Genomic DNA, 12712 nt, shown 5'->3' on the forward strand with positions numbered 1-12712 from the left:
CGTGACGTAAATATGTTCTAATGATTTTCATTCAGTCAGGACTTTACTGACATTAGCCACATGCATTGCAGGTAGATTGTAGTAAAGCATTGATTAATGCCTGGTTTTATAATTAGTTCACTGAACTTGTAGCCATTATTTTGTGCCCATTGTTGGACACCACACGGCAGGAAAGAACCCGATCAAACAGTTTTACCTAGGATTTCTGTCGGCTAATGTGTGATCTGTCAGGTTTTGAAAATGGGCCGACAATCGACTGGCAGCTCTAAGATCGTGTAGTTTGAAATGGGCTTTACACTAAGGAAATGAGGAAGAGAAGAGTCAGTGGAGAGCACCGGAGAAGAGCCTTTTTTCATTTAGTGTCATCAACAGAAGGAGAAAAGGGCCGGAAGAGACGATAATGCCGATAATGAAAATGATGTCAATAGTTTTAATTGATTGTATGATTAATTGATTTATCGTTTATCGTGATAGGCCTACACATGCCATACCTCACACCAAAAGACTAATATCTTTTGATGGAGAATTTAGACTAACTGAATCAAATCATACTCAAGAAAATGAATTGCTGCTACAATAGTAAATAATTGTGGATTGATTGAATGCGTAATTAGCTCAAAATATACATTTTCAAACCATTCTTAACTAAAAACCATCATAATTTTGCCAGCCATTTGCTCAAATAAACAACTTTAAACTTATAAATTAACAGTGGAAGTGAATATCATGTGTAGACTTGATAGTGGACTTTTTGTCTTTTCCCGTTCTCAGTGAAGGTGGATGCTTTTTATTCTGTAACTACTTCCCTCATCTGATCTGCGTTTTGCTCAGTGTCCTGTGCTATCTTTCTTGGAGCCTACCTTTGCACATCTTCCAAATCAATCAATCAATCAAATTTTATTTGTATAGCACATTTCAGCAGCAAGGCATGTCAAAGTGCTTTACATCATTACAAACACAGAATCACAAAGCAACATAGAATCAACAATCAAAACATGACATTAAGTCAAGTTCAATCATTAAATTTGTAATTGATTACATTTCAAATACAATCCTAAACAGGTGGGTTTTTAGTTGAGATTTAAAGGAAGTCAGTGTTTCAGCTGTTTTACAGTTTTCTGGAAGTTTGTTCCAAATTTGTGGTGCATAGATGCTGAAAGCTGCTTCTCCTCATTTGGTTCTGGTTCTGGGGATGCAGAGCAGACCAGAATAGGAAGACCTGAGAGGTCTGGAAGGTTGATACAACAACAGCAGATCTTTAATGTATTGTGGTGCTAAGTCGTTCAGTGATTTATAAACTAACAACAGTATTTTAAAGTCTATTCTTTGAGCTACAGGGAGCCAGTGGAGGGACTTTAAAACTGGTGTTATGTGCTCTATCTTCCTGGTTTTAGTGAGAACGCGAGCAGCAGCATTCTGGATCAGCTGCAGCTGTTTGATTGATTTGTTGGACAGACTTGTGAGGACGCTGTTGAAATAATCGATAGGACTGAAGATGAACGCATGGATGAGTTTCTGTTTTTGTTGAGACATTAGTCCTTTAATCCTGGCAATGTTCTTCAGGTGATAGAAGGCCGACTTTGTAAATGTCTTTATGTGGCTCTGGAGGTTCAGGTCAGAGTCCATCACTACTCCCAGGTTTTGGGCCCGATCGCTGGTTTTAGTTGTAATAACTGAAGCTGTGCATTGACTCTAGATCTATATCTCTATATCTATAACTCTATATCTATAACTCTAGATCTATAACTCTAGATTGTTCCTCTTTAGGTCCAAAAATAATAACTTCAGTTTTGTTTCTGTTCAGCTGGAGAAAGTTTTAGCACATCCACACATTTATCTGCTCTAAGCATCTGTTCAGTGATTGGATGGGGTCAAAGGTCACCTGGTGACATCGTAATGTAGAGCTGTGTGTCATCTGCATAGTTATGGTAGCTAATATTATTTCCTGTTATAACCTGAGCTAGTGGGAGCATATAAATATTGAATAAAAAGGGTCCTAGGATTGAACCTTGGGGTACCCCACATGTGACCTTTGACCTCTTTGATGAGAAGTTTCCAATTGAAACAACGAAATCCCTGTTCTTTATGTAGGATTCACACTAGTTAAGCACTGGACTGGAGAGTCTGAGCCAACTCTCCAGTTGATTCAGTAATATGTCATGGTCGACAGTGTCAAAACCTGCACTGAGGTCCAACAGAACCAGCACTGTGGTTCTCCCACAGTCCGTATTTATATGGATGTCATTGAACACTTTTATGAGGGCGGTCTCTGTGCTGTGGTAACCATGGAAACCAGACTGGAAGGAGTCAAAGAGGTTGGTTATCGTTAGGAAGCTAGTTAATTGTTTACGCAGCTTTTTCAATAACTTTGCTGATGAATGGGAGGTCAAAGGTCGGCCTGTAATTCTGCATTAGTGATTTGTCCAGATTGTTCTTTTTTATAAGTGGTTTGATTACTGCTGTTTTCAAAACCTGGGGGAAAACGCCTGATGAGAGCGATGAGTTTACTATTTGGATCAGATCAGCAGCAATAACAGGCAGGTCTTTCTTAAAGAAATGTTCTAGAGTTATAGATCTAGGACATCCAGACAGCAGGAACTGGAGCTTATTTGACTTATAATTTCCTGTAGGGTTTTATAATTAAGTAGTTGAAATTGGGTCATTTTTCCTGTATTTGTTTTGTTTGGGCACAGCATTGGTACTGTTGGTTGGTTTATAGTGGATGTTCAGATTAATGCTCTGATTTTTAAAATTTTCTCTGAAAAGAAGCTGGAAAACTGGTTGCAGGCAGCAATACATTGGAATTCAGGCGGTAACGTCACAGGAGGGTTTGTGATTCTGTCAACTGTTGCAAATAAAGCTCGAGCATTGTTAATGTTTTTGTTTATGACATCTGCAAAGAAAGCCTCTCTTGCATGTTTTAGTGTTAAATGATAGTTACGTAGTCTTTCTTTATAGATGTCATAATGAACGTGAAGTTGAGTTTTACGCCTTTTTCGTTCTGCCCTATGGCAGAGTTGTATTGCAGATCTAACTGTTTGTGCATTTCTCCATGGAGATTTCTGTTTACCAGACACAACCTTCATTTTAATTGGGGCAATGGAATCAATAATATCTGAGACGTTAGACTGAAAATCATTTACCAACTTATCTACATCATTACAGCTTAAGGGTGAGGAAGAAGAGTAGATTTGATTAAAAGTTTCTGCTGTGTTGTCAGTGAGAGAACGTTTTGTGATGGTTGCTGTTTGTCCAAGTGGGTTAAAAGATAAAGAACTTTCAAAGATAACAGGAAGTGATCTGACAGGCGACATCAGTTACAGAGACATTGGAAATATTCACACCCTTACTGATAACCAGGTCCAGTGTGTGTCCTTGAGTGTGTGTTGCTTGTTTGACATGTTGTGTTAGACCAAAAGTCTCTAAAATATTAGGGGGCTTTTTTGCCCCTCTGTCTTGGGGGTTGTCAACATGAATGTTGAAATCACCGACAATTATTAAACAATCATAATCAATACATATGAGAGATAGAAGTTCATTCAAGTCAGTAAAGAAATTTTCCACAAAAGTTGGAGTTTTGTATAGAGTTACAGTCAAAGTTCGTTTGTGGCCTTTAACCTCAATTCCAAGATACTCAAAAGAGGTGAAGTGACCCAAAGAGATCCATCCATCCATCCATTTTCTGTTCACCCTTTGTCCCTAATGGGGTCGGGAGGGGTGCTGGTGCCTATCTCCAGCTACGTTCCAGGCGGGAGGCGGGGTACACCCTGGACAGGTCGCCAGTCCGTCGCAGGGCAACACAAAGACATACAGGACAAACAACCATTCACACACACACACCCCTAGGGAGAATTTAGATAGACCAATTAACCTAACAGTCATGTTTTTGGACTGTGGGAGGAAGCCGGAGTACCCGGAGAGAACCCACGCATGCACAGGGAGAACATGCAAACTCCATGCAGAAAGACCCCGGCCGGGAATCGAACCCAGGACCTTCTTGCTGCAAGGCAACAGTGCTACCAACTGCGCCACTGTGCAGCCCACCCAAAGAGATTTTACTACAATTTATGGTATTCTTAAATATTGAAGCCACGCCTCCTCCTTTTTTATGTTTTCTATTCTCTCTGAAGAAATTGTAGTTAGGAGGCGCAGATTCAATTCGTACGATCGATTCATTATTATCATTCAACCATGTTTCTGTCAGAAATATAACATCGATATTATGCTCAGTGATGAAATCATTAATTAATAGAGCTTTAGCACAGAGAGATCTTGTATTTAAAAGAGCTAGTTTAAGTGACTTGGAGGCCAAAAGTTCTTCAGTCTGAGGTTCCTTTAGGCAGGAGATCACTCTGAGGCTCGAATTAAGACTGCTGTATTTTGTATTTCTATGTTTTGTAAATTTTCTTGTAGTGGTCCGGACAGGTAATGTCCTGTTCTGCAGTGCCGGGGGGCCAGACACATTCTGGAGTTAGACGGGTGTAAAGATAAAGTCTGGACCCCGGCCTCAGACCTCAGAAACGCAGAGTGATGGATCCTCTGGGAAGTTAGAGTCAGGTGGCTTAAATGAAGTGAGGTCTGCTACGTGAGCGCTAAGGAGAGATGTCCCAAGTAAAACCTGTTGATTCTTTCCATCTGTAAATTTAAGAAACTCCGGTCCAGACGACAGCTCTTCAAAGATGTCTTGTGAATCCTGTGAATAAGTGGGTGAGCAGAGAGGGAGAAGGAAGGGGAGGGAGTGGAGAATGAGGAAGGGAACCAGTCGCTCTGTCTTCAGTTGATGTTGTATCAGCTTGTTTTGGAACGGTTTGCTCCTGATAAGCGGAGGGTTCCATCCTAGTCAGAACTCCTTGAGCCTGTTCTTCTGAAGTGATGATCAAATTGCTGTCCTTGTTGATAAAATGAAAAAGGTTTGCAGGGAGTAGTTTTATCCCATGTTTATTAAGATTGCATCCGCCTTTTTCAAAAAGGTGAAAGCGCTGCCAATAGATCCAGAGGTTATCAATGAAGGTCACTGAGCTGGCAGAGCAGCTTTAAATCAGTCATTTGTTTATCATGTCCAGCCTGGAGTGTTTTTCGTCTCCCCATTGAGATGATGGAATTGGACCACTGAGAAATAACTTAATTTTTAATTTTCCCATAGTGTTCAGAAGAATATTAAAGTCCTTTTTCAGAATCTCAGATTTCTGCTTTGCCAGATCGTTGGCTCCAACATGCACAACTAAGGACTCAATATCTGGCTGATCAGTGGTTAGAGAGAGAACTTTGCGTGTTAAATCAGATACAGTGTCAGCAGGAAAAGAAATCACTCTCGTTTTCATAGGATTGCAAACGTGACTGATTCCATTTTACTGCCTCATCTCCAACAATAAGCACTTTTGGCATACCTTTCGTTTTCCTGGTAGCAGCTTTGTCCTTTGGGGCTTTGGGGGGTGGATGTGTTAGACTTGCCTCATTGTTGATGTTTGAAAGCGAGGTTTCACTCAGAGGCTCAGGCTGGAGTACAGAAAATCTGTTTTTCAGTGGGATTCCCACAGAGTCAGAATGTTTTGAGGCCCGGGCTGGTCGCTCTGTCCTTGGGAGCGGGGTCGGTGGAACCGTTTTGGTTGCAGCTGCTTGTTTGCTTTTCTTTGGTGGAGCAGGTGTTGAGGTTGAAGGTGGGTTTCGGCTCAGAGCCGGCCACGCTGATTTCTCCAGGTGAGGGGTTCTCCCTGTCAGTCGCCTCATCGGATCTGCAGTGTGAGACTTTTGCTTTGGCTTGGCACCTAGAGCGTTCCAGGGTGGGCTGCTTGATGCGAGGCGTGCGATCTCTCCGTTGATTTGGGGAAGAGTTGTCACGTTTCCACAGGTAGCGTTGATCTCAAAGTTCACCTCCAGCAGTTTAATCTTCATTTCTATAGACTGAAGTCATTGTATAATACTGCTAATGTCCTTGGGGTCGGCCGGAGGCATTTTGCCCTGCTTCAACTTGGAGACGAAGAAAAGTAGGGTAAAAATAAAAGTAAGAAAATCCCCCAGTCCTTAGGTTTGAAGTAATTCAGTTATGATGTCGAAAATGTAGATATAACTATAAAAACTGTCACTTTAAAAATAACTCACAGGCAAAGTTATCAGTAAGGATGAGAGAGAGCAGGATAAGCTTTTCCTCCTTCAGCTACCACACACAAAAAAAGGGAAAAAAGCAAACTATGGATCTGGTCTCGATGAGAAGCAGTAGAAATGGAGAGCCCTCTTGCCTCAATGGGACATTTGCAGCTGGACACATGATGAATTCCTGGGAGAAGTGGAAGAATCTTTGCACGTCCACGTTGTGGGTTGAGGATGTTGGAGATGCATATATAATGGAATTTTTGATAACACGATTTCTGCTGTTTGGGTTTGGCAGATACCTGGCATATTGGGAAATTCGGAAAACGTTGGCAGCTGTTCTGCCCATTGAGATGCTAACGTCTCATATGAAGAAATGTCTTGCTGTGAACACTCAGACTCAGATGCTGTGTGAGCAGAACAAACTGGAAGTGATTCTTGCTCAGAGCCACAGCTCAGTTGCAGTTCCTGAAATTCGCTCGCTGGAAGGAACAGACGTTGGAGAAGCTGAAAGCTCAGCTTGACGGGATCATAAGTTTGGCTGTCTGGAGTCGCCATTGAAATGTAACAGTGAGAACTTAAGGCAGATGGAAAAATTAATGGAGTCTGCCTGATCCAAAACAATTAATGTCACCTTAATATGACTCCCTCTGTGTCAGTCATGGAAGGCTGGGTATCGCTATTTCTCTTGAATGTTATATGAACAAGATGCTCTGCTCCCATTACCCTCTCCTTTTCCCCATCATATCAATGGACCTGAACCAGATCTCTACCGATGTCAATTGGTAAAACACTCCATCATTTATGGCTGGGGGCTATGAGACAGTGTTCATGGACTAACTTATAATCACACACAGGCACATACACACTTGAGAATAGCTATAAACACACACTTATTCAACTCACCACATTTTCTGGCCCCCCTCCCTCTTCCTCCTACAGTAAGGCAACCTAGACTTTTGCAATGCACCAAGTAGCTGCGTTGCTAACTTGGACCCCCTACCAACATCACAACCTCCCTCCCCTCTTTCATTTATTCCTCTCCTGTATCACATGTCCTGTTTTTTATGCTGTCAGTGTTTCTTTGCATGTGCAGAAATTTTTTGCAACCTCACACTGTGTCCTTAGACAAACTTAGAACAGCAGTCTTTATAAACAATAAAACAGTAACACAGATTATTTTAAACATGACAATAGTATTTTCTACCATCATAATATTAAAAATACTAATAGTATATGACTGAATACAAAAATGACTTAGCTGCATGTTAATGCAGGGTGAAAAAAATACCAAAACATGTACATAAGTAGGTGGAATCACTGATGAGCATTGGTTTCTGATGGGTGTTAGGAACCAGGCTTAACTACCAGGTCTGGAGCAGGTTAGTTGCTTAGGAAAAATTTCCATAGTAATCTATGTGCTACTGCTTGTGTGAAACCAAATTGAGGCTTGATTAAACCAGGATATCTGAAAAATCCTGTCTTAATCTGCTATTCTTGTTTTGTGAAACAATCAAAATTTGAATCCATTAAATAGGAACATGATGTAGATTGTTCAGAGAAAGAGCAAAGAAATATCAGCTGTTCATTTTGTTTGATTACAGTCCATCACTAATCTAATAATCCCGTAGAATAACCTTCAAAAGGAAGAGATTAAACTGAAATCCGAAATTAACTTGTTTTCCAAACATCAAAGAGCAGAAACAAAAAGGAATGTTTTTGAAGTCAAAGTTCAAGTAGGGGAAAAAGCAAACTTACAGTTTCTTCAAATGATCCAAAGAGTTGAAGAAGAACTTCTGAAAAAAAGATTGAATTTCAAACTGAAAGTAAATGTGAGGAACGTTGCGTGACTGATGACATCACAACTCACATGCTTTTTAGTTTGTTCTTTCAGAGCAGCATAAGATCTGTAGTGAAATGAGAGAAAGGTTTATAATGAGGAAGGAGAGAAGATTTCATGAAAATGTTTCATGATGGAGTCATGACGAGAAATGAGTCCAGAGAAAAGAACAGTTGGTTGCTTCCTTCTGCTGTAACCAGTCAGACTATTAATACAAACAGAAAATAATCATAAAAAACTAACTAAACTATAGTTCTTGATATCACCACACCACTGCTGCTGAAACCACACATTGTTCTAATGCAGATTATTCCTAAAGCTCCTATATAATCATTGATCATTATGTTAGTGTGGTGAGCAGAGTGAGGACAGTCTCTGTTTAAAACCAGGATCAGCTGAGGAGGTTCTGCTGATCCAGGTTGAAACCTTGATTTCATTTCAATCATCAACCTGAATTTAAAGTCAGAGTCAGATCAAGCAGCAGAGAGGTGGCAGCTTGTTCCAGACTCATTATTTACACATGCAGCTGTTTTCCAGCTGTTCTCCACAGCTGGAGGGAGGGGGGATGTTTGGGAGGAGAAACCTGAACATTCAACCTCCAGGTTTCACAGCTGGATTCTGACCTCAGCAGCTGGAACAATGACACAGATGAAACCAGTGACTCCTGAAAAATGGGATGTTTGGATCTGAGCAGGTCTGCAGATTCCACTAACTGGGATTTATTCAGAAAATGTCTCAGAGCTGAGAAGAGCTGAGCTTCTTTAGACTGAATGCTGGGAAATCTGCCCTCCTCCCATTCAGTGATGTTCAGGTTCTGAACTTTAAAAAATAAAATCAATAGGGAACATCAGGGATTTGATCAACTAAGAGTGGTAATAATAAATGTAAACATTACTGCTGTTAATTGAGTAAAGTCTGTTTCCACTAAGAACTGTGAGCGTTTCCTCCAGTCTGTGTTTGGCTTTAATCTCCTGCAGGAAACCAAATCTCTACATCTGGACTGGAGTCGCCATGGCAACAACTTTCCAAATGTTAGGATAGTGGATCGAGAAGGCATGAAAGCTGATGAGTTGTTTTTATTTAGTGGCAGAGCTACATTCATCCATTCATCATGCTCATTCATGTGTTAGAGGAAAACTGATGTATGGAGGAATAAATGTGCCTCAGTCAAGATATGAATAATTGCCATTCATATCATCAATCTTTTTAAACATGCAAATCACTCTCCACGACACAACACTTGTGAAATAGACTTATGTCTTTTCCCAAAACTCCTGTATTTGGGACAGAAACCAGGATCTACAGTACACATGGAGAACATGGAACAGTGGAGAACCTTCCCAGGAGAGGCTGACCTTCTAGAACCACTCCAAGAGCTCATCAACGACTCATCCAGGAGGTCCAGAAGAACCAGAACCACATCTGAAGCTCTGCTAAGGTCAGAGGTCATGATTCAACAATAAGAAAGAGAAAAATTTAATATAAATATCTTTTGGAGACAATTCAATACTTTCTTCAGATTCAGAAGTTTCCATCCATCTTGTCAGAAAGATCAGGAAATTCTAGCAGGTTTTGGTAGAATTTCATTTGAACAGTCAAATGTTCTGATAAATTAGGAATTTATGAAAGTCAAAGTTGGGGTTGAAAAAAATCTCTTATTGGCATTTAAACAGGAAGAGAACAGGATGAACAGCAAATGAATGAAATGCAGAAGAAGAAAATGTGTTTATTGTTCACTAAACACGTGAATCAAAACTGCAGGAAATATAGAAAAGGAACATTTAACATTTGAAAAAATATGAAAGAACAGAAACAGAAAATGTGATTGAATAAAACTATAGTAAATTAAAAAAAACAACAGGAATGATAAATGAAATAAAATAAAAATAAAGAGATAAACACAATATCCTGAGATTCATTGTGAATCTTTGACCGGAAGCAGAAAAACAATATGTGGATCCATGAATAATCCTGGAATAATCCCAGCTTCTATCTTGAAAAGACTGGAAGAAGAAGAAATTTCTAAAGAATCGTGTAGAAGATTTTCACCAAGAAACAGTTTGGATCCATGAAAACATGTTTCTGAATGAAACAGACACGTAAAGAGACTGAACAATTTTTTAACAGTGAGAGTTTCTCTAACAGGAAGAAACTCTTTAGACTCTTTAGACTAAACTCAGCACAGAAACACCGAGGAACCAGAACTGGGCCACCAGAACCGAAATCCAGGAATCAGAGGTTCAGTGAATGTGGTGTTGAAGGTGTGGAGGAGGATCAGTGAGTCAGAGGAAACTCTGTAGAAGGACAGAATGCCAGCAGGACAGTCCACATACACTGCTACTCTGTTAGAGACAGAGGAGGAGGAGAGACGAGTTTCTATGTTATTGTGCCAGACAGAGTAACCAAAATCATCAGAGCAGTTCAGACTCCAGGAATGATCATTATATCCAAACCAACAGTCTCTACTGTCTCCTTCCCTCCTGATTCTTCTGTAACTCACTGATATATAAACTTCTCCTCTCCACTCGACCTCCCAGTAACAGCGACCAGTCAGACCAGTTCTACACAGCAGCTGATTCCAGTTATCAAATCTGTCTGGATGATCAGGATATGACTGATACTCCTCACATGTCACCTTCCTGTTGTCTTCAGACAGTTTGAGTTCTCTGCTCACTGTGTTTGTGTTGATGGTGAGTTGACAGGAATCTGATGGAGAGAACAAACACAATCCAGCTGCAGTTATTGATCATTTATTGACACTTTGATGATGACTCCTGAATGGGTGATGTGACAGTTTGAAGATGGTTGAATGTGAGCTGCTTTGTTGTCATGAATCAGATGAAAAACACACTTACACTTCCTCAGACCTGGTGTCAAGAATGGGACTCCAGCAGGCTCCACCCTGAAAGGAGGAGGGGGGTCAGACCATCAGTCTCTTTCAGCAGCAAACATGGACATTACATGTCTCTCAGACACACATTGTCCTCCACTGAGACAGGAACAGTCCAACATTTGGATTGCAAACTGCAGTGGATGTAGGAAGGACAGTTGGTGCTGCTGCAGCACAACTCATTTCTCCAAACACAGGAAAAGCTCCAACAGAGAGGAGAAAGGAAATCCCTCAGTAACAACCTGAAGAAACTCACTGAAGCCTAAAAGGACATCAGGAAACTAAGGAAACATTTCTGGAAGCTCAACCTGATTTAATAATCAGCATTAAAATACAATCAATCTAAACTCTGACACAACACCTGGATACCTGTTCCATCCACACTCCCACACACAGATGAAGGAATGAAACACTAAACAGCCCTGCTGCTGAAAACCTGCTGTGGCCTCACTGTAATATCCAGGAATACTAACATTAAAAAGGAGAAGCTGCATCACATTCAACAAAGAGTTCAACAAGAATCAAAGATTTGATCTCTGAGCTCAGACTCACAAACCAGGGAGAGGCTTCCATCATCACACACCTCTGACAAACACCTGCAACCTTTCAGCACTTCCTCTACCAAACAACACCACCAGGTGGCGCTGCTGCACACATTTACAATGAGACCAAGAAGAAGAAGCAGCATCCTGAATCCAGCAGTAATGGCTTGTAAAAGTAATCCTCCCTCCACTGCAGAAGTTCTGGATGAGCTGATCTTGTCTTTTTTATCTTTCTCAGTAAATCTATCAGAACTTTGGATCTGAACAAGTTTCTTCTCTCATTTCTACTTTTTCCTCATCGTTCACTGGATTTCTTCCCTCCTTCTGGAAAACAAGGGATTTACTTTCTTTCCTGATTCCACTTATATGTTTGATTATTTTCCAGATGTCGCCTCCTGGTGGAGGTTAAAATAGCAAATAGATAGAAATACTATATTATTAAATTTCCATTTTTTCCTTATGAATGTAATTTAACTTTCATAATTGTTAATTTCATCTTATTTATTATTGTCTCTATTGCTACATATTCTAGATCAGTTCCTCTACTTGTTTCACTGAACATAGAAAATCTTTTCTAGATGTTGCTCATCTTTCTGTTCCTTTCTTCCTCTCACTGAAACATTTTGTCATGTCTCTTCAATACCAATAATATCTGCTTTATGATGTAATTTATCTTCATATTTTAACTTCCTGTCCATCAGCCAATCAGCTTCTTGTATTTTCTCAGTAGATCCATCAGTGGAAGCCCCGCCCAGCCCATGATGCTCCTGGTTTGTGAAGACAGAGAGACAAACTGAACTCTGATAGGAAACAGTTTCAAACTGATTTTTTCTCTCCAACTTCTTGGTTCTACATGGAGCTATATTTGGCCCCCTGCTGCTCTGACTACCATGTTATTGTGGTTCCAGTAGATGGGTTGGTTTCCCAGGTTCATTCAGCACCATGTGAAATATTAGACAGTTTAAATGGGCGGCTGTTTGCAAAGTTACACAACCAAACTTACCAGAGAAATTTTGAGTTATTAAACTGACATAAGAGACAAAAGTTGGTTGAAAATGTTATCTATTCATTTATAAATGACATTGTTGATATTTAATTATTTAAATCTAAACATTCAGCTTCAAACTAAATGTTTCCAGCAGACTGACTAAAGACATTTCTCCCTCTTCCTCCTCTATCAGACCTTCTCTGCTCCTGCAGCAGGTTCCTCCATACCTGAGAGCTTCCAGTCTCCAGTGTGGATCCTTCAGTCCAGCCGACAGCAGCTTCACTCCTGAGTCTCCTGGATGATTGTAGCTCAGGTCCAACTCTTTCAGATGGGAGGGGTTGGAGGTCAGAGCTGAGGCCAGAGAA

General features: G+C 40.4%; 1 protein-coding gene across 1 annotated transcript in view; it reads right to left on the reverse strand.

The window, feature by feature from the left end:
- Window positions 1–12712, reverse strand: part of LOC114149750 (protein NLRC5-like) — a 1536511-nt gene that overhangs the window by 453654 nt on the left and 1070145 nt on the right. The window lies entirely within an intron of this gene.

The sequence above is a fragment of the Xiphophorus couchianus genome, chromosome 8, assembly GCF_001444195.1.
Source record: "Xiphophorus couchianus chromosome 8, X_couchianus-1.0, whole genome shotgun sequence".
Lineage (NCBI taxonomy): Eukaryota > Metazoa > Chordata > Actinopteri > Cyprinodontiformes > Poeciliidae > Xiphophorus > Xiphophorus couchianus.